At 44.4% G+C, this 26,324-nt stretch overlaps 1 protein-coding gene and 1 pseudogene across 3 annotated transcripts in view; one reads left to right on the forward strand and one right to left on the reverse strand.

Moving 5' to 3' along the window:
* Window positions 1-26,324, forward strand: part of LOC124596567 (ski oncogene) — a 629,377-nt gene that overhangs the window by 447,747 nt on the left and 155,306 nt on the right. The window lies entirely within an intron of this gene.
* LOC124597366 lies at window positions 561-678 on the reverse strand (annotated as a pseudogene).

Below are 26,324 nucleotides of genomic sequence, written 5' to 3' on the forward strand. Positions count from 1 at the left end.
TCTGTGTTACGACGTGATACATCGCTAAAACCTGTAGTAGAAGGGACGATTAAATAATAGATAGCAGGAAAGCGGCGGGAATGGATAACAGCATGAAGTGAACTTTAGAATAGATGATGAAACAACAAATAGTACGCAACATGCAATGTAATCACGGCTAGCACCGAGGCAGCTGATTCTATGTGTAAGCAGGAAGGGATATTTACAGTTTAACATCTCGTCGACGACGAGATCATTAGAGAGTGAGCGCAAACACGGAATTATGAAGGATATAGGCTGTTCCCTTTCAAAGGAAACATCCCAGCATTCCCCTTAACCCGTTTAAGTGAAATCTCTAAGAACTAAACAAAAACTCTTCCCGAACAGGCCATGAAGGCCCAACGGTACCGACCGGCGGCCGTGTCTTCCTCGGCCCATGGGCGTCACTGGATGTGGATATGGAGTGGCATGTGGTCAGCATACCGCTCTCCCGGCCGTATGTCAGTTTCCGAGACCGGAGCCGCTACTTCTCAATCAAGTAGCTCCTCAGTTTGCCTCACAAGGGCTGAGTGCACCCCGCTGGCCAACAGCGCTCGGCATACCGGATGGTCACCCATCCAAGTGCTAGCTGAGCCCGACAGCGCTTAACTTCGGTGATCTGATGGGAACCGGAGTTACCACTGCGGTAAGGCCGTTGGCTAGGTGAAATCACGGAAAACCTTAATCTGAATGGTCGGACCGGGATTTGATAAGCTGTCCGAATACGAGTCCAGTGTCTTAACACTGCGCCTCCTCGCTCCGTCATTTTATATGCATTTTCAGACGTGCTGCAGAGGTAAGACGTGCATTCGTTCTACAGCCGTTTGCTACACACTTTCGTGACTGAACGTAGAAGATATAAGTGAAGCGATACTATAGTTAAAACATTGTTGGTTCAATTTTTGTAAACAGAATTTAGTCATGAGGAAGACGTGTGGCGACATAGAGTTTAAAACTTCATGTGCCAATGCTGTTTAATAAATTCAAGCTTCGTATTCTCCTTTGAAACGACGCCAAGAGACGTCGTACAGATGTTTGTCAATCATTTATCGCGTTACAATTGTATATGTGTGTGAAATTCGAACGCAGCTTTAGTAGAGGTAGACATATTCGTGGCATCGTGTAACTCAGTTTCTGTTTTATACAGTTAATACTCATTTTTTGGCATTGTAATTGCATTGGATTTGCATGGATTTTGATAGTGGAGTCATTTGTTTGGTTTGGCAAAAATTTATCCATACGTGATGAGGATCGGCCTCTAGGTCTGTAAATTTGGTTTGGCAAAAATTTATCCATACGTGATGAGGATCGGCCTCTTGGTCTGTAAATTATTCAATACCTCGGGCGGTTGTGTAGCAACTTGTTAAACGTGTTGTCTCCAACATGGCGACGAGCTTCTTTCACCACCACTGGAGTCCGCCCCCTCGTGTGATCATATGGCGACGCGACGGCAAGTACTATTGTGCTGCGTTTGGCGGCGCACGTCGTCAACAGGAAGTATCGTTTTCGTACGAGACCAGCAAGTGGTCGTGGCGTGGGAAACGACCGGGGAGTCAGCACGGCAGATCGGCGCCAGCATCTGCTTTTCTATTCCTGTCCGTGTGTGCCCCAATCCGGTAACGAGATCCAAGCTCACTCCACTGCTAGGCAGGGAAATTCCAAACCAGACGAACGTAGATGGAGATCAGGTAAAGTGGGTATAATACAAACGCTGAGCCAGAGGACATTGACTTCCGGACTCGTAATCGGTTCTAACTAGATTGGATCAGCTACACAGTAATCCTTTCTTCTGTTTCCAAAGAACACTTCGACAAGTTACAGCGTCTGAAGCTGGAGATTTGTGTGAATTAGTAGACAGAACTTGCAGCCACAGGGTATGCGTACCACAACAGTGTCAGTCTCTTTAGTGTAGTCTACAGGCTCTATTATTATACCTCACCTAGGATGAATTAATTCACATTTCTCTGTATTTAATTTCGGGGAAATAGTGGGAGGTGAAACATATTATACCCAGTGTTTCACTATTCGTAAGAAACGAACATGTTATTCATCAGATTTGCGCCAGATTGATGTAGTAGGGTTGGAAAAATCTGGGAATCTAGACTGAGCTTTTGCAGTTTTAGATGTAGTTGCCCAAGCATTGCACACTGCAACTGATCTTTATACATTGCTGTCATTAACATTTTAGTTGAAGAACATTCTCCGAGATGTGAGTCATACCGAATTGGTTTATAGGAATGAGATTTTTGTAGAGGATGTCGATTAAATGAGTGTCGTGCTTGCCTAGGATGAATTAGCTCACATTCTTCTGTATTCAGTTTCGGGGAAATGATAATAGGTGTAACATATTGTACCAAGTGTTTCATATTCGTCTGGCCTGAGTACACAAATAACTCGATACGGTCCCTTTCAAAAACGAGGCGACGTAGTACTGTCATCGCCTGACGCTCTTTTTGATTGGTTTGCTGGAGGAAAAGCATGACATAAAATATAATGCACGCCATGAAAGAGGGATTGAAGTAAGTGATATGATCGGAGAGTACATAGCCAAATTTGCAGACTGCTGTCGTATTACGGACAGCTGCTATTTTAAAGAAAAAATTATTTTTTAGCCGACTTGTAGAGCACGAAAGTGTGTTTGGTCTCCATTCGTACACCCTTACAAAGTTTCGGAATTCATTAGGAGACCTCTAGCCACATTTCATTGGCAAACATTTATATATTTCCAACAATCTGGCTTTCTGCCTGTGTGATTTTTCTTTCCGTGCAACACGCCGATTGTTATCGTTGCTGTTGCTCTTTTACGAGATTCCTGACCATTCGCTGTCTTGACAAAAAACTGAAATATTCGTATGTTTAGATCCGCAAGTAGACTAATTTACGGCATAAATAAATGTACGATCCATTGAAACTCCTACAAATAAAAATTACTGTTAAACACAACAAACACTTTTTGAGTATCCAAGTATGGGCGTCGGCTTGTAAACTCAGTGACTCCTACGGGAATAACATGTCAAAGAAGTTGCAGTTGACATGCGTACGACGAGTAGACAGATTGAATTTAGACTAGTGGTCGTCACAAACTTCTGCTCAGGAGGCAATACTGACGTTGTGGTATGGTAGCTCGGGCCGCACAGGTGCCGAACTTAATAGTAATTGGTGACCTGCGTAAATTAGTATGTTGTGAGACACCGGTAGAAAAGCTTCAGTCAGATCGCGATAAGTTGGCTGCCGGTCGCCAGTCGCTGATCGTTAAAAATCGACTTCATCCGTAACACTTTGTGACGTTCTGCGTTTTAGATTGCTGCCACCCTCAGCGACCCCAAAGTTGGGTTTGTGTTGTCTTTGTGCGCAGGTGACTGATTAATAACGCTAATTGCACTTATATTCAAATTAAAATTTTTTGAACAATATTTCAGGAAACAGTGATATAATAAAATAATATTAAAATTTATTTAGTAAACACAGTCGTCGTTGCTTATGAGATGTTACTTTTTATGTGCGGTTTCGCAGTGTTCTCAACGCCAGCACGGAGGGGCCTGCTTCACGAAAGGGATTGCTATTATCAACAAGGAATGTAGATCTGACAATCTCTGTAGTAGATCGAAACCAGTCGTACACGAATAAAAAGTAACAGCTTATAAGCGACCACGACTGTGTTTGCTAAGTAAATTCAGATTCACACGATCACTAGTGTCTAGTACATGTTTTGAATGTTATGTTTCTTCTACTCATTGCGATGAATTACAACAGTGTTCATTGTTACAAATAAGTACCACATTTGAAGATCGCCGCCTCTTTAATGAGCAGTCACGAAGCTATGCTAGTGCTGTGTCAAAATTTATACTGTGGCAGTAAGAACTTTTGGAACATTGCCCTTAGGAAAACACAGCGTTCGAAAAAAAAATAATTTTTAGAAAGGGCGTTCAAAAAGTTTTGCAAAGTCGTCTCTATTTTTTTTTTATTTTTTGCAGGAGGAGAATGAAATTTTTTTGTGAACATACCTGTACTTGGAACAAATAGCTATACATTGAGCCTACTCAGTGTAGCCTCCATCAGCTGTGACGCATCTGGCCCAACGTTCAAATGGCTCTGAGCACTATGGGACTTAACATCTGAGGTCATCAGTCCCGTAGAACTTAGAACTACTTAAACCTAACTAACCGAAGGACACCACACACATCCATGCCCGAGGCAGGATTCGAACCTGCGACTGTAGCAGTCGCGCGGCTCCGGACTGAAGCGCCTAGAACCCCTCGGCCACCGCGGCCGGCGCCCAACGTTCTTTCCATTATATAAATGCACTTTCGTAAAATTCTGGGGATTGACTTTTACACCATCACCTGACACAGGAAATAAGGTCTATCTCACTATCAAATGTTTTACCGCGCAGGTGGGCCTTCAGACGACCAAAGATTTAAGAATCAGACGGAGCCAAGTCCGGACTACAGGGAGGATGAGGAACAATTTTCCAACCCATTTTCCTGATTTTCTCCTGCGTCATAAGAGCTGTATGGGGTTTGGAATTGTCATGGTGTAGTCTAATGAGGTGACCCTGAAGCTGTGATCTGTGCGTCTTGATGGCGCGTCGCAGCTTGTCCAATGACAAACAGTAACGGTCCCGGTTAATTGCGGAGCCAGGTTCCAAGAAGGCAACACCACACTGATCCCAGAAGATGGAGGCCATCACCTTTCGGCCTGCTGTTCGTGAAAGTCTTGGTTTCTTCTTCCGAGGGGAACCCGGATGACACCTCGCCATAAACAGGGAGCACTTCCTGCTAATCGATGTGGCAGAGTGATCGCCGGTCTGGAAGAGGAAGTCCATCACCGACCGTTGTCGCAACCTGACACCTGTAAATAAAAGAAAAAAACTTTTATATACCAACTTATAGCTAAATGTTCCAAGTATGTTCACAAAAAAATTCATTCTCCTCCTGCAAAAAATAAAAAGATTAGAGACGACTGTGCAAAACTTTTTGAACGTCCTTTGTATACACCATAGGAACTGGTCGGAACGAATCGCGCACTTCCACGAGTTGTCAGTACTAGGAGACAAACAATGAAACATACGCCCTCTCACATCTTCAACTGAACAGGAAAACTACACTCTTGGGAAGCTTTAACGTTTTTGGATTCGGCTTTTAGTTACTAGATGTATATTATTATACAATACCGTTGAGAATAGCGGGCGTCACGACTACTTGATTCGGGCCGCACCATTGGTTTTCTTCGGGCAGCACATTGCCTAGTATACGCTGGGAAAAGGAGTTGACAGCGGTCAACCTACCCCTGTTGTTAATGTGAATCTTGGTGGTGGTGTAGTGAAGGTGTGCGGCCGGACTGGTAGCAGCTGTGTATGCGTGGAGCCGCGGGAGATCCCGGCTCGGCTCGGCGCTGCCAGCTGCCGCCCAATTTAGCGCTGTCAGCCGCGATGAGCTGATCGCAGCAGGCCGCTGCCTGCTGCGTGTCGTGCCCACTGTCCTGCCAGCCAGCGAGCTCTGCCAGGGCACACACAGCAAGCAACTCTGCTAACATTTGTGGCTCGCTGCTTATGTTTTGGTTCCAGTGAGTCCTTCGTCCAGCAGATGTTGTGCAGACCACAGATTCTTCTGTTTTACCCGCGGTTCTAGATTTCGTTTCCAATTACATTGTTTCTCTTGCTCTCGGGTGTGTTTGGGCGATCGCTTCTTCAGAACTTCGGGAATTTTAACAGTTTAACAGAAGGCAGTGATACTTATCTCTACACAATTGAAAAAACAAAAATAAAAAAAAAGGATCCGAATAGTACAGTTTGTTCATGATTTAATGATAAGAGAGTTGTAACTATTTTTGCCGAGAAACGTTCTCAGCTACACCACGTATATCGCCGAGCCATATCACACAGGAATACCACTTTCAAATACGATAAAAAGTGCTGTCGGCTGGCTCACGAACATACGCGACGGAGAAGCTGAATAAACTCGGAAAATGAAAGTATCATAACTACAGGGCATTCGGAAATTCCCGTTACAGAGTTCTAGGACTCACCCGTCAATGAGTACAGGAGCAGTTGCGCGTGCAGTGGATGTTACTCCCAGCGCCGTCTGGTATATTACTGTGTGTCACCAACAACTACGTCCATACCAATACCACCTCCATCACTCCATACCATCTCTTAACACTCACAGATACATCTACATCTACATCTACATTGATACTCCGCAAGCTACCCAACGGTGTGTGGCGGAGGGCACTTTACGTGCCACTGTCATTACCTCCCTTTCCTGTTCCAGTCGCGTATGGTTCGCGGGAAGAACGACTGTCTGAAAGCCTCCGTGCGCGCTCTAATCTCTCTAATTTTACATTCGTGATCTCCTCGGGAAGTATAAGTAGGGGGAAGCAATATATTCGATACCTCATCCAGAAACGCACCCTCTCGAAACCTGGCGAGCAAGCTACACCGCGATGCAGAGCGCCTCTCTTGCAGAGTCTGCCACTTGAGTTTATTAAACATCTCCGTAACGCTATCACGGTTACCAAATAACCCTGTGACGAAACGCGCCGCTCTTCTTTGGATCTTCTCTCCGTCAACCCGACCTGGTACGGATCCCACACTGATGAGCAATACTCAAGTATAGGTCGAACGAGTGTTTTGTAAGCCACCTCCTTTGTTGATGGACTACATTTTCTAAGCACTCTCCCAATGAATCTCAACCTGGTACCCGCCTTACCAACAATTAGTTTTATATGATCATTCCACTTCAAATCGTTCCGTACGCATACTCCCAGATATTTTACAGAAGTAACTGCTACCAGTGTTTGTTCCGCTATCATATGATCATACAATAAAGGATCCTTCTTTCTATGTATTCGCAATACATTACATTTGTCTATGTTAAGGGTCAGTGAATGAGTGTCGAACCAGATGAGAGAGGTAAGATGGACGTCAAATAACATCAACCAATCCGACGTAAGCACCCCCACCATGATTACCCTGTTGCAAACATACCTAGCAGACACGTTTCCGGGCATGAGTTCCTATTCCAAATATTACGTACTCACTCCCCTCAACATGTCCTAGAAGTCTATAACTGGGATTTCCGAGTTTTTTTTTTTTAAAGGGTTCAAATGGCTCTAAGCACTATGGGACTTCACATCTCACGTCATAAATCCCCTAGATTTAAAACTACTTAAACCTAACTAACATAAGGATATCACACACATCCATGCCCGAAGCAGGATTCGAACCTGCGACTGTAGCAGGCGCGCAGTTCCGGACTGAAGCGCCTAGAACCGCTCGGTCACATCGGCCGGCTGAGCACGTTGCATGTGACTGACTACACTACATGAGGATTGAACAAGACAGTTTGCCAAGTGTGTAAGGGTGAAATCTGATTCCGTAGCTGCGTGCTGCCGGCCTGTATGGCCGTGCGGTTCTAGGCGCTATAGTCTGGAACCGTGAAACCGCTACGGTCGCAGGTTCGAATCCTGCCTCGGGCATGGATGTGTGTGATGTCCTTAGGTTAGTTAGGTTTAAGTTCTAGGGGACTGATGACCTCAGAAGTTAAGTCCCATAGTGCTCAGAGCCATTTGAACCATTTTTTTGAGCTGAGTGCTCAGCGCTTCAGACAGCCCTGTTGAGGGCCTGATTCAACTGCCTGTACTGCCAAGGATTTTTGCTTAGTGAGAGGACTGTAACGGGGTCCATTCGTGATGCCAAATGAGGAGCTACGTGAATGAGAAAACGGGAGACCTGTGTTGTGACCCGTTGCCCCTTCGTACCGCATCTAAACGACGCCATGCGACAGAAGATCTCTCTCACTGCGGTCTGTCGGAATCGCGTAGTCCTGTGGGCGTGATAGTAAAGTTTTTTTTGTTAATGGTGACCGCACAAGCTACGGTTACCTTCAGCAGATCCTGGAAACCTACTACCTCCGCATCTTATGCCTGGGCTTTGATACCCAGCGATGTTACCCAATAAAGTCTCACAAGCGGTCTTCGCTTAATCGTCATCGCAGATTTCACTCATATTTATGGTATATGCAGTACATGACCAGAAATGAAAGCGACAGATGAAGGGACGCCAGATGACCAAGCTTTTGGATAAAATAGCATTTTTTTCGCTTCGGGCGAGGCACGAACCATTTATGTTAGCGTAGTTTCGAGGCAGCTGTTGGCGCAAGGGAAAGAGTACAGGACGATAATCTGAGGGTCGGATCGTACGGACGATTCCCTATGTGGCCACATACTTTTCTCTCTGTCTCTCTTTTTACAAAGACATACTGAAAAGTAATTATTCCGAATTTCATAGATGAAAACTTTTTAAATAAAACAACATTCTTCATGTTTACATATTTGTTTCTCAACGTAGTCATCCCGGTGACGAATAGACTTCTCCGAAGAGTGACCGGTTTGTTGATACCGTCACTGCAGAACGTTCGAAACTGTCGACGGAGCCACAACCTCATCTCCGCTGGCACCGCTTCATCACTATCAAAGTGAAGTCCTCAAAGGTGTGCTTTTAAGTTTTCGCAACAGATGAAAATACGATGGCCCTAGTCGGAAGTGTATGGAGGATGTAAGACGTCGGGTTGTTGCAGATGTCGCAGCGCGTGTGTGAGATCCGGAATTGTCGTACTGAAAGGTGCCGCATGCGTGGACGAACTCTGTGAATTCGAAACTCGATTACAGCACGCTGTTTCTCATGTACGTACAGAGTTACGTTACACACCACCACACGCTACAATTCGGAGCCCTCTAACGGTGAGGGTTGCAGCTTCGTCACCGATGCGGCAAATTCGACCGAGAAATATATCAGCCGATATGGAAAAGAAAAAAATAAATACCATTACTTTTCAGCACGCCCTCGTATGTTCAGTTTTTACGTTTTAAGTATTGTAGTTGATAATAATTTCGTAAAAGGCTTGAAAGGGAAAGAACGGAAACTTAGGAATTGCAAAATTGTAATTTGAGCGTAAAGGGCTTCATTACGCATGGTTTTTTCTCAGAGTGTCCAATGAAAGAGAACCTTTTATGAACGAAAACTACGTATATTTTACAGGAACTTTAAAGGACAATATAACCATAAAAATGCGGCACTTATAGCTTTGTGCAAGATGCCGAGAAAATTACTGCTTCTCCTGTATCTACGACGAATATCATCGCAGCACGTATATATGATGAACTGTAAAATAATAAAAGTGTCCAATTTCATATACGGAGTTCACATACCCTCTACAATCCCTTTTTGAAAATTTATTTGCGTTACCTAATTTTCCTTTGCCTTTTCATGCGTTTTATGAAAATACTAATTTATTTTATTTATTTATTTTGCGTATGGCAATACAGCGACAATATTTTATATAAGTACAACAATATGTAGACGAAATCTATAAATCAAAACAATGTGTAAATAGTACATGTGTAAAAAAACAAGCAATAGCCCAAAAGGATAAAGTACAAACACTCAAGACAAAATAACTACACGTTAAAAGCTTGGCAAGCCTGACTAGAAACTCATTCATATATTTAAAGCTCAATATCTAGATTGCACAGCCAATCCAAAGCAGAGGGTTTCACATATATAACCTCAGAGACAGGTCCGGCGTATCTTCTTAAGTGGCATTCCTCAATAATATGGCGGACGTTCTGTTGTGGTGCTCCACAGTCACAGGCTGGTGAGTCGCATGGACCCCACTTCTACCTAAATGCATTGCATCTTGCATGGCCCGTTCTGATACGGTTTAATTTAGTCCAGGTACATCTCATCAGGTCAAAGTCCGGTAATTCCAAAGTAGGATCTTGGATACCTTGTTTATTAATTCCAGAATCATTCCAAAAGAGCCGCCATTGCTCCTTGATGTCAGGTTGATGTTCTTGTGTATTAACCCATATAGACTTCCGTGACTTCAAGCGGTTCGATGGTATTTCGTTCAAAACATCATGGATTGGTAGATTCTGTGGGTAATCTGATTCATGAATTTTTGACCACTCTCTTGCTGCTGCTTCTCGCCTTCTCAATTGAGGAGGTGGGATATTGCCTAGAGTATGCAGCCAAGGCACTGGGGTGGATTTAATAGTACTGGACGTCGATTTTCTTAGTATAAGTGCTCGAATGCCAGACAGCAGAGCAATATTCGGCAACAGGATATACCAGGGATATTGCGGCAGTACGTAAGGTGGATGCTTGAGCTCACCAAGTCGAGCCAGCCAATTTTCTCAGGATGTTTTTGCGACTCTTTAGCTTTTGGCTTAAGTTTTCTAGATGTTTTTTGTAAGTCAGAAAACAAGAAAAATGCTAATAAATACAATGTATTGGGCATTTTTTCGGTCTATTTGCAGTGTAAATATCGCAAACACTGAAAATAAAAAATAAAAAAGTTACAGAATAGAGACTCAAGGACACGACCCTCGGATTACCGTTTGTACTCTTTCAGCTGCACCAAAACATTGCCCGGACATCACACTAATATAAATGACTCGTGTCTAGACCGACCCGCACCGGAAATGAAATGCTTTCTTTCCAAACGCTTGGCCATCCGGAGCTACCACTTCTGTCACTTATATTCCCGGGCAAGCTCAGCATAAATTTGGACGAAAAATGTGATGTTGATTAGGCGCGCTCTCCTTCTCAGCGAGAGAGAGAGAGAAGACAACCTTACCATTTTAATGCATGCCAGTAAACGTAACATAACATAAACGGTGAACGGATTCATTCCAGGGTTACCTTAGAGAGGCAAATACCGCGTCTTACATTAAAGGAATAGGACAGGAGAAGGCAGTGGATGGCACAGTTGTAAGACATTCGATTCGTATTGCCGGCAAGAGTGGCCGAGCGGTTCTAGGCGCTACAGTCTGGAACCGCGCGACCGCTACGGTCGCAGGTTCGAATCTTGCCTCGGGCATGGATGTGTGTGATGTCCTTAGGTTAGTTAGGTTTAAGTAGTTCTAAGTTCTAGGGGTCTGATGACCTCTGCAGTTAAGTCGCATAGTGCTCAGAGACATTTCAACCAATCGATTCGTATTCGGAAGGTCAGTGCATCAAATCCCAGTATGGCTGCCTAGATTGAGGTGTTCCAGGATTTTCCTGAATGAAAATAGTATGGCCGATTTCCTTCCGCAGTCTGAGCTAGTACTCCGTCTTTCCTGATTAAATCGTCGTCGACGGGACGTTAAATACTGATTTTCCTTTTTTCAAAAGGGTAAAGAATAAATTGAGTCAAAAAGATACGCACGGCTCATTTCGAAGCTCTGGGGAAATTGCAGGGAACTGCGTGTCCTTTGTTCGCGGTGCTTGGTGATTCAGCTGCCGAAAAACGGTCGAGGAACGCGGGGACGTGTGGAGGCGAACTGTCGGCTGCGGAGGGCAGGGCGAGGCGAGCACTGACCCCAGGCCAGGACGGGCCGGGCCGGCGCCGGGGATCGATGGGGCCGCGGCAGCGGGCGCGGGCCCTCGCCGCCCTAACGCGCCGCCCATCGGGCAGGTCGCGCAGGCCTGCCACGCCCACTGCGCCGCCGGCCACACCCGCCCCTGCTCGCACGCGCCGGGGCTTCTCGATTTTGCGGATACTAGCTAGCTCCCGTCCGGGTGTTCATCCTTCACACCAGAGCGGCACGGAACGCAGGGCGCGGCAGAGAGCACTTCAAACTGGCGCCGAAAGGGAACATGTCCGAGAGAAGTCCGACACCCTCTTTTCCGAAATTGTTTCATTAACGAAGGTAGCGACGAGGGCGCAGGCGGCGACGAGCCCAAGCGACGTATGACTTCACAGACAATACTAACGAGCCAACAATATTGGTTGTAGCAGATGAGGCGACAGCGACGGGAAGATGAGTCGACATAGAATAAGGAATAAACGTAAAGTACTAACAGCTAGTTACTAACGCAGGAGAACCCTACAAGGAGCGTTTAATAAGTAATTCAACACATTTTTTCTCGGCCAGTTTCGGTTTAAAAAAACGCAGAATTTGTTGTGAGCAATCCTGCAATATTCCCGCTTCAGTCCCTATAGTTGACCTTCCTGGAGACCGGGAATCTCTTCTGTCGAATTCTACTTGAATGCCGCAAAATGGTATGAAACAGATTGGGCTGTTCTTCACGAGGCCCCAGAGGCAGTAGATACCGGCGTCCAGGTTCGTGTCGTGTGCCTCTTCCTCCTCCTCCTCGCCCCCCCCCCCCCCTACACCCCGCCGGCCAGGGTGGCCGAGCGGTTCTAGGCGCTACAGTCTGGAACCGCGCGACCGCTACGGTCGCAGGTTCGATTCCTGCCTCGGGCATGGATGTGTGTGATGTCCTTAGGTTGGTTAGGTTTAAGTAGTTCTAAGTTCTAGGGGACTGATGACCTTAGCAGTTAAGTCCCATAGTGCTCAGAGCCATTAGAACCATTTTCTCTCCTCCCCCCCCCCCCCCTTCTTTCCCCCCGGGATACGTTCGAAACAGTCGCCTAGTAAGCAAAATTTGAGCCGACGGAATATCAAACCAGCTCTGTGACTGAAAGGACACCTCGCCGGGCGTTGGGTAATACAGCTGAATTCAAACAGTATATTACGAAGTTTTGACTCTAATCCAAAGGTGCCTTTGACGTATTATACCGTACACTTAAAAATGACTACCCAGCCTATTCTGAACAGTAGTAAAAAAAAAAGTCAAAATAAAATGAGGTTCTAACGCTAGTAACGACAGCCAGTGCTGCAGATTATTGTCATTCGAAAATACTTGACAAAAGTTGGTAGCAAATATTTATGGCATTGGTTTTGCGACGTATCTCTCAAACGTTTGTGGATGTAACAACTTCAAAGATGTGTTGAGAAGTAAGGCCACTATTACTTCGTCCGTGAGCCTCTGTTATACCATATCGAATATAGCTTTTTATGAAATATTTCTGTGCAGCCTCCTTTGCCCTTCGCATTTAGTGTATTGTAAACTCGTAATGACCTCCTTTGATAATTATAAGGGAGGACGTAAGCCTTTTGGTAAGCCGATAAGCCTATCAAAACCTCACGTCACTTACATGCATACACTGCTTAAGTTTAACGTTCCGTAGTTGCCAAGGAAACGTAATGACTTCTGCGACTGGAACAGCAATTACAGAGCTCGCCGTTGCGAACTTTATTAAGGAGTTTCAGCGCCCAAGTTATTAACAGTGAGCTCAGCCGGAATGTGATTGTCCAAGTTCGGCAGTCGGCAGCTGGTCCCCCTTGTCGAACTTCTATCAGCGATGAAATCTGAACTACGCTGGGACCAGTAACATCTGACTTCAGGTAATGAACCAGCAGCGATGCCTCCGCTTGGTAGAGATTATCTTATCACCTGCCGTACTAATATATTTTATCGCTCCAGCCAACAGTGCCCATTTTATTAAAATGGTAACATCTGTTGTCTTTCCTTGCACAGCTCACATGAATTTTGGTTTTTTGCAGCTCGTCTTAACAAAACCGTTTTTAATTAATGAGTGGTTGGTCTGTTGGTTGTATTTATGTACAGGGCACTCAAAATCAGATTCATAAGCGTCATTACTATAGTAATTTGAGACGAGTGTGGCTAAAATTTTTAACATTACGTCTGATCTTAATTAGTGTGTGTTAATCTGTGTTACGCAGGCATAGAGACATACTTATGTCTCACGCTGGCCTACCTCAAGAACCTTGCGCACATCTACACATGTATTCCGCGAACCACCTCACGGCGTGTCATTCTTACAATGAATCTCAGCCAGGCATCTCCTTTTCATACATGTGATCATTCCACGTTTAACTCGCTCCAGACAGTTACTATTAGGTGTTACACGACAGTAGTTTCCAGTATCAGTAGCGGTAATAGGCCTCTCCTCCTAGTTACATATAATATTGTACATTTATTTGCTGTCTGTATCAACTGCGAGACTCTGCTAGAGTCGTCGATCCTCTAGTCAACACTTCTTCTTGCATTTCGCTACAATTCTGTCGCTGTAACTTTCCTGTAGGCAACAGCATGTCATAGCTAAAGCAGGTGGCAAACTCCGCTCCATTGGTAGTATAGTGGGAAAATGCAGCCAGTCAACAAAGGAGATCGCTTACAATACCCTCGAGCGACCCATCCTAGGACATTCCTCAAGTGTGTTGAAATACATAAAAAAATAGGATTGACAGGTGATGCTGAACATACACATGGTGGTCAGAAACAGTCTGAAAAGCTTGTAAGGCTGTTACAGGGTAGGTTGTGCTGAGAAATAATTGTTAAGAAAAAAATTCGTTGCGCCGTTTCCAATTTAATTAGCACTGAAATGCACCAATGAAAATTCGAGCGGTCCGCCGGATACAATTAGTTTCAGTTGTTCTCACAGCGCAGGTGACAGCGCACGGTTTTTGTATCGCTGTCTTGTTAGGAGGAAACCCAAAGAGCAACAGTTTTGGCGACACCATCTCTGGCGGACCGCTTGAATTTGCGCCCGCAACGGCCGGATTGGCTAACTTCAGTGCAAATTAGCTCGGAGACGGCACAACGTATAGAATCTTTTTCTTAACAATTGTTTCACAGCACAAGCTATCCTGCAACACCCTTACAAGCTTTTCAGAATATTTCTGTTCACCCTGCGTAAGATGATCATACGGGAGATTATCACGGAAATTCTGAAGAACCTGAACTAGGTGAGGCCAAAGCGTATTTACAATGTTTCAATAACCAGTATTAAGTAAGGTGTCTGGGAATATACTACAGCCAAGACTAGACTATTGCAGCGCCTTGGGAGCCATTAGAGCAGTCATTCATTCCGTACTTCATACTTGAATGGAACAGGAGTAAATCTTAACATGTTGTAGAATGGAGAGTAAACTCTGCCAAGTACTTCCTAGTTGCTTGCAGAGTATATACGCAGATGGCTGTGTTGAAGATGGTATGGCGTTGCCTTCTCTTACGTTCGAAGTAACATACCCAGCCAGTTATACTGAAACCTACACTTTAACAAATACCCCGAACCACGATGGAACTTAGTGTGATCACACATACAAATCATTGCTTGAACTGAAATAGGCGAAACAATCGTACGAATAACTGTGGTTTACATCCCGGACCTCTGGATTCGTATTCTGACACTTACTGATGGACACACACCAGGCTGCACGAGACTTCAGTCCGTCTCAATTGCTATTCCTAATAATCACTATTAGGCTTAACGTGAAAGATTCACACTCAATGGCATCAGGAGCTTTTGAGGTTTCCTTGCCTGTAAAGCCACGAAATCCGTACCCTTCCCGATATCACTTCTGTTGTGAGAGGTTAAATACTTCTGCTAGACTTTTGCTTCACGAATATTATCTCTCTGAGACAATCTCCCGCTCAAGAAAGATTATGGAAATTATAAGTATCAGTTGTCGATATACAATCTTTGAAAATCTGTGTTGCCACGTGTTAACGTTAACAGTTCAGTGAATCAGTTTGCACTCTCGCAGCTAGATCGGATTCCGCGTGACCTTGATCACACGAGCACGAACCTGCCGGATGCATCTGTTGTTTTATGACATCCGCTGCGCCCGTTTAATATTCGCCACAGCGGAGCACAGCTCCGACGAGGAGGCCCGTCGTAAAACCGTGGCCGCCCGCTCGCACATCTCGCATGGTAATTATAGAAGCGTGTTTACCTGCCTGCGCCTTGCCACTGGCATTTTCGTTTCTGTGTCCTCTTATGCGTGACAGCTGCTCAATTGCGTAGACCTGTGACGCTACTGTTGTGGTTGCAGTCCCTCTGCTGGCAAGATATATTTTCGATTTCTTTCAGGAAGGAACAGAAAAGAAATATTACCGAGAAGCCATTGTATTACTCACTAGCAATTACATTTCACGTGTGAAAACTGCGAATTCTTTCCGATTGAGTATCTGGCCAAACGTCGTCTTTATACGACTGGACAAGGAAGTGATACAGATTAGCAACTTTAGACGGCTTTTTAGAAACAGCTGGATCAATTTCAGTTCTTTGCTTTTAGCGTTATTTCCTTGAATTATTTCAGATGAATACTGGGTTGGTTTATACAACAAGACCACGGCTAACTGCACTCCGTATCTAATGACTTCAACAGCAAGAACATCTTCCTTCCTTTCACACCATTGATACAGAGGCAGACGTGATAAATAAACCTATCCGAACAACGCGATGTCATGTACGAGGAAACATCGCAATGAACGTCTCAAAGTCGGCCGGGGTGGCCGAGCGGTTCTAGGCGCTACAGTCTGGAACTGCGCGACCGCTGCGGTCGCAGGTTCGTATCGTGCCTCGGGCATGGATGTGTGTGATGTCCTTAGGTTAGTTAGGTTTAAGTAGTTCTAAGTTCTAGGGGACTGATGACCTCAGAAGTTAAGTCCCATAGTGCTCAGAGCCATTTGAACGTCTCAAATAACACGTTGAAAGGCAGGCGATGAAATTGTGTATCAGAATGTGCATTGCTGATCAACAGAATAATTCAGTCAGTCTAAAAAATTTGTCGGATGACATCTAAGCGGTACTGCTGAACCAGAAATCGATGTATCTTTGGCGGACGTCTACTATTCCGGTCTTAAATCCTTCCACCCATTTTCCAGTTTTAGTTGTCTCGCAATTCATAGTTCTACAGGATTTTTTTCCTGGAGCTACACAGAGTGAAGTGCTTTAGGCTAGGCGCGCATGAGCGATTTTTCAGTCGGCCGACGACATTATTGATTCATTAGGATACTGATATTATATACAGGAATGGCCTACACTCAGGAATATGACAGGAACGATCATTCGAAACAAAAAAGTCTAGCAAAAATCGGCTCTAAAAATACACCTTCAGCTCCGGCTGAATATTTGTATCATATCCATGAATACTGAGCGTTCCTCCTTGGACAGCCTGTATAAGTACACGCAAGGACAAAAGAAAATTCGGCCAATAGTGAAGTCTGTAGCACAACACAAAATTATTGCCCGAGGGGTTTTGCATATGCTGTTTTCAACGTCGGATAACACTGTATTGATTTTAGTCGGCAGACTGAACGGAAATTGTGAGAAAACATCGCAAGATAATTTTTTTTAACTATGTTTCATATTTTAAAGAAGTAATATCTAATTTGTTAATATTTGCAACTATTGTTCCTCAGTTTATACTTTATAGTTCAGTTATGTATATGACGTAAATGAGAACATATATCATCCGTCTTCTGAAAATTGAATGTTAATATTGTTTTCAAAGAATCTGTTTCTCTTATTCTTTTCGACTCTCGTTGTAGGGACTAGACAAGCACAGTATAAGTTTCCATTTTACTGTATGTCTTACTTAGGCATTTCACTGGGCATAACGTTGCATAACTGAGGCTGAGCTTACTAAAGGATTAACTGAGGATCATGGGGGAAATGTCACTGAAGTTGTCTTACGCGAATAGATGAAACTTGTAAATTTTTCGCCCGTATTGCAATAGTTCCGTGTACGCTACTTTCGTTATCGGCCGGATACAGTCGGTCGACCGAAAAAGCGGTCATGCGCGTGTAACCTTGCTCGGCAGTGAAGTGGGCGCTAAGAGCGTAGGCGTGCACTTCAGCAGTGCCCAGACAGGAGAGTTGGAGGTGGGCCTACAAGAGGGAGCGGTTTGCGCACGCAGGCTGGCGAATTGCCCCTTAGCCGCCGCCTCCCCTGCAGCACTTCCGGCGCAGACCGGGTCGGGGGACGCCATATGGCAACCGGCACCAGCAAGGCGGCGGGCGGCAGGCCTGTGCCTCGAATCCAGACTACGGCGCCCTGCAAACGACCAGACAGTTGTCTCGGTATGCTACCGAGATAAATAGCGGAGATATGTTCACCCTGGAAAGCTTCTGCAACAAATGCTAATGTGGAAATAGGAAGAAAAGTTTTTTGTGATCGTTCTGTGGATTGTCTATGCCGTTGGTAAATCATTTTGGGATGCGGACACAAAGATTCAGGTATCTCTTTATCGGCTCACTGCTTCTGAAAACATTTTATACAAGTTTCACTTCGTTAAATGTGTGTCATTTGTTCGTCACTAAATGATAGGAACAATGTACGAGTCCTGTATTGCTGTTCTGAGGTAGTGCATGATTTCCGGTTGCCTTGTTTGAAGTGTGTGGGAAACGCGATACATCTTAATCTTAGAAGAGCGCTTAAGGCCGCCTGATTATTTTAAACTGTGGCTAGAAGCGTGATAGCCCCAGTAGAAAGGGGATACATGTAGTACATCAGATAGTGACAGTATCAGCAGCATCTGGCTTCCTGTGGCCAGTATTCAGGCATATTACAGGAAAGATCATTCGAAGCCGTAAAGTCTAGTAAACGCGGGCTCTAAAATACATACCTTCAAAGCTATGGGCACTTCTTCATCTTCGATGCATTGAAACAAATCTCTTCTATTGCAAGCTCTTTCCTTTCAGTGGTTTGGGAGGAGGTATTATGGACCAAAATAAGAGAAAATTATCCAGTAAAGAGAGCTACAAGCAGCTGTAAAGAATAAAACAAGAGCTTGTAGCTCTTAAAGTATGCATTTTAGAGCCTGTCTTTAGTAGACTTCTTTGATTAGAATGATGTTTCCTGTCATATCCTTGAATCTTGACGGTCCCTCATGGACACATTGTATAGATATCCAACCAAGCACAGAATACAGATCTGATTCAGGACGATTGTCATAACTGTGAACCTCGAAGTGCATCTATTACGTATTATTCAGGATGTTTTCTTCTTGTATCATAGTTATCGGATGTACCAACAGCACAGTTGGTTTACATTTTTGTTCGTAAACATTCTTATAGGGAATCATTTATCGCACACCCGCGTTTAGTTTTTCATATATAATAAACAATTGTATATTCTGAGTGTTCAGGAATACAGCTTCGCTGTAATGGACAAGAATTTCTTTGACGTTGACCTCCTGCGACTGTTTGGTATTTAATTGTATAGTGATTGTAATGGAAGCCTATGCCGCATAATGTTGCCTTTGTATTGTTACGGATGACAGTGGAAAGAAAAGAAGGTATAAAGGGGAAACTGACGATGCAACCTAGCAAACTGGCGCTGTAAATCCTCAAAAAAGCCACCCGAGCCAACGTCACCGTGCAACTGATAGGCGCGATAAACAACATAACCACGAATACTATATCCACTCACTCGTTAATATACGGCGAAGGGATCTGGAATTGAGCAATGGACATCGGAACACGTTTTGTGACCAACGTTTATACCTTATTAGCTCTCCTTCTCTTCCTGGTCAAAATGTGCTGCTGAAAATTGTGTCCACCACCAGTATTGAAACTTGGCAGTTTTGGGTGGAGCATCGCCGAAATTTCAGCGACGTAAACAGAACATCTAACAGATTTTTAAGTTTGAGTAAAACACAAATTTTATATTTGACTGACTATGTGATTCTTTGTTACTCCGAAGATAAAATGCATGCAATAACAATCACGCACCATATCCGTATTTTCTAGATTTTTAATACCCACAATCTTCTGTAAACTACACAGTTCATGGCCCTCATCGGTTTGTTATACGTTCCGTGGATGGGAAAGAAAGTATATGCTGAGAGCCTGCAGCCGCTGGAGGGAGACGTATAAGAGACAGAAGGAGAACGTGGTTCTCGCATAAACTGTTTTTATATTTAAAAAAAGGTACTCCGTGTCCTCTCGTCTGTCAGGCGCAGCAGTGTAAAGTCTGCGTTCGTAAGTAATTCGGCGAGCGCCTAACGAAGCCGATGCAGTAGCTCGCCGCTGAGTGTTGCACGTACGTGTCGACACTTCCGTCTTCTCAGATAGCCACGTGTCCACGCTTTCGGTTGCACTCCCTGGCTGACAACAGCTGTCCCCATCGCTGGCGCAGGAGTTAAGTTTTAGGAAAGAAACATCTTTATTGCTAGATATCAAGACAGTTCAGATTTCACAACTACAATAACTCAGTGTGTTTCAGCAGTTCATGATAATACTGCAGGCAGAGGGAAAGGCTTTCCGCAAATATTATGTGTAATCTAGGGTATTCACTCTCGGGGAAACCATAGCCAAACTAGAAGAAGAACGAAAGAAAGAACGACATTTCGGTCGTGATGGAGACGACGGTTTTTATTGATATGCTTTTTAAAAATGATTTTCGTTTTGGACACAATCACATATAATTACAGTTAGAAGACACCGACAATTTCTTGTCCAAATTATATCTGATTGTGGAGGAAATTAAACCACTTTTAAGCGGGAGAAAATAGTTTAAATAACTGTATCGAGTTGTTACATCTGTTTTGGCTCGTGTTCCGCTGCAGGTCAAGCCATTCTTTTAAGAATGGCCTGGTAATTTGAAGAGAATATCTCTGAAAATAATCGTGAAAATGGAATTTGAGCTGGAGACCCACGATAATAGAAGGGAAAAGGAAGGAACATCAAAATATAATGTGGCACCTATGACGAGGCTATTATATACGGTGGACAAGTTCGGAATGGATAAGGAAAACAGCGGTATCTGTTTTCGAATGAACCACTCCGATATTTGGCTTGAGCGGGTGCGGGAAGCCAAGCTTAACTTCAGAATGGTTCGTCGCACGCATATAAGAGCTACCGTCCTCCCGAATAAGAGTCCCATGTCTTAAGAATGCGATATCTCGCTCGGAAGGAGATGGAAATAGAATCACAACGTTGATGTTGACATTACTGAAAGCATTCTTTTTAGCCACATGGGTTCACTCTGGAAATACAGAACATCTGATAAAAATAGTGACAGCCGGCCAGAGTGGCCGAGCGGTTCTAGGCGCTACAGTCTGGAACCGCGCGACCACTACGGTCGCAGGTTCGAATCCTGCCTAGGGCACTGATGTGTGTAATGTCTTTAGGTTAGTGAGGTTTAAGTAGTTCTAAGTTCTAGGGGACTGATGACCTCAGAAGTTAAGTTCCATAGTGCTCAGAGCCATTTGAACCAAAAATAGTGACTTCAGTATAAAAAAAAAAAAAAAAAAAAAAAAAAAAAAAAAGGAACACAGAAAGGAGAAATCGCGAAGAAAGCAACTATAACCCAAAACTTATCTGCCCAGTATGATAACTTTGTCAAAGTGTACAAACAACAACAGGGTATAATGAAACACGGAAGAATAGTTAAAGAGTGAGTTGAAATTAGAACAAAAAAAATTGGATGTATCAGTTTCGTTAACACAATCTACGTCAATACGGAGTGGTGATACCTCGTTCATTCAAGCGTTACATTCTGGAATGTACAATGCCGTACATTGCGAAGTCTTCGAGCTTGACAGGAAGTGATACCATTCTTCTTACAAAGCTGCACTCATCCTGCGGTTTGTGATGCTCTTAAAAGTACAGTAAACTCTTTTTTTTTTCAGAAATATTGTAGAACTGAGTTTCGATTGTTTGTATAAGACAGGACAAAGAAACTGAAAGTAGATTGTGTTTGCAAAACCGGAAGGATCACAATCACATGAAGCTGAACTTTTCGCGTTATGATCTGTATTGGGGGTGGGTGTACACCTCTATGAATCCTACTTACTGTGCTCGTAAAGTCATTTTTACGGCGGCTCTAGGAAGGGAGTATCCTAGTCGGGATGTAGGTTTGGTCCTATTATTCCATTTTAGGATAACATGAAACATCGGAACGTTAGGTTGCAGGTATAAATAATTGCCAACAGCTGTAAGCATTAGAATTGCGCACAATTAACCTGTACTTGAGTTTGATCTGCCTCATCAGGTAAATCAACATGAATGTTTATATGCCTCTGAACGTGCCCTAATCTAGCTTACGTTATTCTTTTGATCCTACGCGAAATACGCCATGGTTACAGCATAATGGTCGCACAACGTTCTTCGAATACAAGTTCTCTAAATTTATTCAACAGGATTTCGTGAGAACTGTGTCGTCTTTCTTCCAAGGATTTTCGTTTATGTTCGTAAAGCATTTTTCCGTTACACTTTCATATGGGTTGTAACAACGTTTTACGATCCTAGCAGCCCATCTTTGAATTCGTTCGATGGTTCAAATGGTTCAAATGGCTCTGAGCACTATGGGACTTAACATCTATGGTCATCAGTCCCCTAGAACTTAGAACTACTTAAACCTAACTATCCTAAGGACATCACACAACACCCAGCCATCACGAGGCAGAGAAAATCCCTGACGCCGCCGGGAATCGAACCCGGGAACCCGGGCGTGGGAAGCGAGAACGCTACCGCACGACCACGAGATGCGGGCTATTCGTTCGATGACTGTTGTCAGGCGTACTTGAGACAGACTCCAAACATTGGAACAGTACTCTGGAACTGGTCACCAGTACTCTGGAATCGGTCACACTGGCATCCTGTATGCAATTTCCTTTACAGATGCAGTGCACATTGCCGCCAACTTTCCAACTAATGTGTGTCTTATATTCTCCTTCACTAATAGACCTACGTGGTGGTCCTCTTTCATATCGCGAAGTAGTATTACCCCTGAATACTTAAACTTGGTGAAGTCCTCAAGATGTTCACCATTAATATTGTAATCAGATACTATGGGGCTTTTTCTCTTTCTTAATAGATTTACCCTGCGTTCATCAATAATTAAAGAGACCTGCCATTCATTAAACTTCCAGTCTGTCAATGTCCCTCCTAGCAAATGCCGTTTACAGGTGACACAAGAAGATCGCTTGTGTTATTTCATGCAGCACTGCTGCGGTAACAATGTAGCCATTGTTCGTGCCAGTTCCTTTCGCTTACCGGAATCATGGTAATTTTCCCAACTTTCTGGAAACGATTTTAGAACACGGCAAACCGTGTACTGCGCAGCACGACACAGATCGGTAGATCTCCACGGGCCGCTGTCAGGTGCCTTATATACAGGTTACGGCGACGGGAGGCGCGACGCGTCGTCCAGATCGGGCGACAGGAAATGCGGCGTGGCGTCTGTCGGCGCAGAGCGCGTCAGCGTCAGGAAGGCGGCCTTCCGTCAGCAGCGGCGCTCCGGGCCACCGCTTCCGGCATCGTGTTCCATGTGGGTCGCGTCGCTACCTCACATTCTTATGTAAAAGGTAATTACCTTCTCGATGGCTCCGCGGGTAAGTCCCACAATCAAAACACAGCCGTCGGGAGTTCGATGCTCGGTCGGTCCTAGGATTTTTTTTTCCGTCACTTATCGTTTGTTTCAACTCTGGCAGTGATCTGTGAATGTGAAAAATACCAAGTTGCTCCGTGGTTCCGTCCTCCGGTAAGTCAGTTTGAAGGTCGGGGCAAGGTAAAGGCTTACTCCCTCCATGAGGGCCATGTCTAGTAAAGCACTGTGGTGTTCAGTCTTCGAACTGATGACAGCTTTACTTTCTTTCCCCATCTTCTCAATGACCACTATGTCCAAGGAATTAAAGCTCCGAGTCTTTTTTTTTCGATTATCATTTTAGCCACATGATGAAAAACAACAGATGGCATATATCAACACACGTACAGGTTGGTGCGTGTACTCAGTAATTAGCAAGGGTCTATTACACTGTAGCCATCTTCTTCTTACAACCACGCTGGCCTTATGGGAGAACCCTGGTTGAAATGGTTGACCTCACCTGACCTACAGAGCCTGTTCAGTAAGTAATGACAGAAGGTAAAGCTTTGTTCAACTCGAAGGTTGGTTTGAACACCATAATGCATGACCTTGTTGAAGGTGGTCTGTGCCTTCCCCTGATTTTTTGAACTGACTTAAATCAGTCAGACGGGGGAGTACAGCTTAACGTGCATCCGTGCCACTGTGCGATTCGTCAGTTTTCATATCAAGAAATATTGCCAATGTGAAAGATGTGATAAGAGACAGATTAAATCTTAGAACTGACCGGGGATAGAATCACAGATTTTTAGATTCGTAATCTGGCATCTAACGAATAATTCACCAATATACCCCTAAATGCCGCAGACAGGTACTACAGTGTACTATACGCTGTAATGAAACTAATGGCCCGATAAGAAGTATGTGCTGAACCGCAGTTCGGCGTGGCTACGCCCTCGTCCGCCGTAGCATTTGTCTTAGGAGGCAGCGTTTAAGGCATGTGACTGCGGTTCACGAGCAGATAATTACGAATTCCCGCACTGCCATTCGATTTTATGCGCATCCGTGCCCCATAAATCGATTTTGGCGAGTGCTGTGATGGCTCTTTTGAAAAGGACACGGCCGCTTTCTTTCAATTCTATGCCCTATCCACTCCGCCTCTAATGATCTCACCATCGACGGTTCTTTGTACACTGATCGTCTTTTCTTCTGACATGTTCTGCAATAAGGATACCACCAGACTTCACTGTACGCGATGAGACATACCTCAAAGACAAATCATGTCCGGAGGTGTACTACACAATGATATGCACGTCGGTGATCGTACTCTCTTCGTCCGTAGCAACTCATAGATGGACTCATTGAATCTGGCGTCGTCTGGGCGCTGCGAGCTTACCAGACTACATCACTTTATTGGTCTCTTATTGCGTACGAGCCTCTGGCAGCCTTGACTCCCTTCCCGGAATCAGTTTTTGCAGAATGAGAAAAAAAGGCGCCGCGCTGAGCAGGGCTGGTGATGAGGCCGCGGAATTCCTCGCCGTATTTGTTTTTTTCTTTCATCTTGTTGTGACGGCTCCTCCAGGGATTAGCTTCAGGGTCATTCGCATCTTATGCGCGGATGCCCGAGACCTCTTGTCTGCTCACGGTGGTTGTATTTAAAATTCCGCTACTTGAAACAGTGTACATGGAAATCTATTTACCGTATGGGCGCCCAACTTTATCGGGATGGTTGATCAGACTCTGTGCTGCAGGACTAGCGTCGTTAGTGCCGTGACTTGCCTTTAGGCGCCGGTACTGGTAAGGCAACACTTCAAACACAAGTTGCAGACAGTCAACATTGGTGTGGATTAAGTGAGCAGGACTTTACTCGTAAAGCTATTTTTATTGTTATTATTTTTGTATCAAACCAACAGCAGTAGTGCAGAGTAGCCGCGCGGTCTAGGCGTCTTGTCACGGTCCAGGCGGCTCCCCCCGTCGGAGCTTCGAGTCCTCCCTCGGGCATGAGTGTGAGTGTGTGTGTGTGTGTGTGTGTGTGTGTGTGTGTGTGCGTGCGTGTCGTCCTTAGCGTAAGTTAGTTTAAGTTAGATTAAATAGTGTGTAAGCTTAGGGACCGATGACTTCAGTAGTTTGGTCCCGTAAGACCTTACCACAAATTTCCAGAAACAGCAATAGTGTTGCTGCTCTTCGCGGGAATCGACGCGGGACTGTCGAGAGCTCCTCTTTCCGCACTGGGGTTGCAGAACATATTTCGGAAGTTCGAATGAACTGGCGATTTGGGAGTTGCTAATGGGAGAGGCCGACGGCCATTTGCGCTACAAATTGTTGAAGAAGTTGTTGTTGCTACGGCTGAGAATGCGGGATTCAGTGTGCGACCTTCAAGCAGTGCGCGAGCTGTGTCACGACAACTGAACATTCCGTGGTCCACCCTTTGCAAAGTGCTGCGAACAACTACGAAACAGTATTCGTACAAACTTCACATTGCTCACCAGTTAAGATGGTCGTCACATTGAGCAACGTTTGTAACCCGGAACTCAAACGTGTTACGCAATCAACGAATGTTACCTCTCATATGGGAATTAAAGTGTGTTTCTTTAAATGGTTTATTCTTTTATTTCTGTTCCCCATGTCCTTACAAATCTTTCCACAAAATTCCATCGTTTTCAGGGTGGCCCTCTCAGGTAGTAGACGCTTGTCACGAAAATTCTGTTAGCGTCTGTCGCCCGATGACTCCATCTTGTAGCGCATCTCGCCCTGCACAGCTTAAAACTAAAAAATACGCATTCGAAATGGTTTAGTATTGTTAGACAGAAGACCTGTAACGTTTATCTGCGTCGACAGAGATCCCGGATTTGCTACAGCTATCCTGTTCAATGTGACATTTACAAGTAACTTAAATATGTGGTAATTAATATCTTAGTTTTTTGTGTTTTTATTTGCTGCTGACTAAAATCTTTACACCAATCTTTCTTTTCTTTTTCTCTTTGCGTTAGTGTATAGATAAATTTATGATCTCGATTCTTCGTCTTTTTACTTTAGAAGTTCCATCTCCGGCTGTGGACCTTTTTTTTCTTTTTTTTAGTTTAAGAAGTGGCCGCATGTACCGGAATTTTATTAGTTGCTGTAATGTATGGTCCACACTATTTTATTTTTGAAGCGTAAGCGACATAATGCCTGCGGGGTTATATTTGCGAAATTTGTACGCAGCGATACAGTCAAGCAAAACGTCAGTCAGATGTTGAAGGCTTGTCATTCGTGATTGGCAAGCTCACTGTGAAGCAGGCATAGAGTTCTACTGTAGAAATTCCGAGAGCATACCTTCCAAAAAGAATCGGGCAACATACTACTTCATAACG

The sequence above is a fragment of the Schistocerca americana genome, chromosome 2, assembly GCF_021461395.2.
Source record: "Schistocerca americana isolate TAMUIC-IGC-003095 chromosome 2, iqSchAmer2.1, whole genome shotgun sequence".
In the NCBI taxonomy this organism is placed as follows: Eukaryota; Metazoa; Arthropoda; class Insecta; order Orthoptera; family Acrididae; genus Schistocerca; species Schistocerca americana.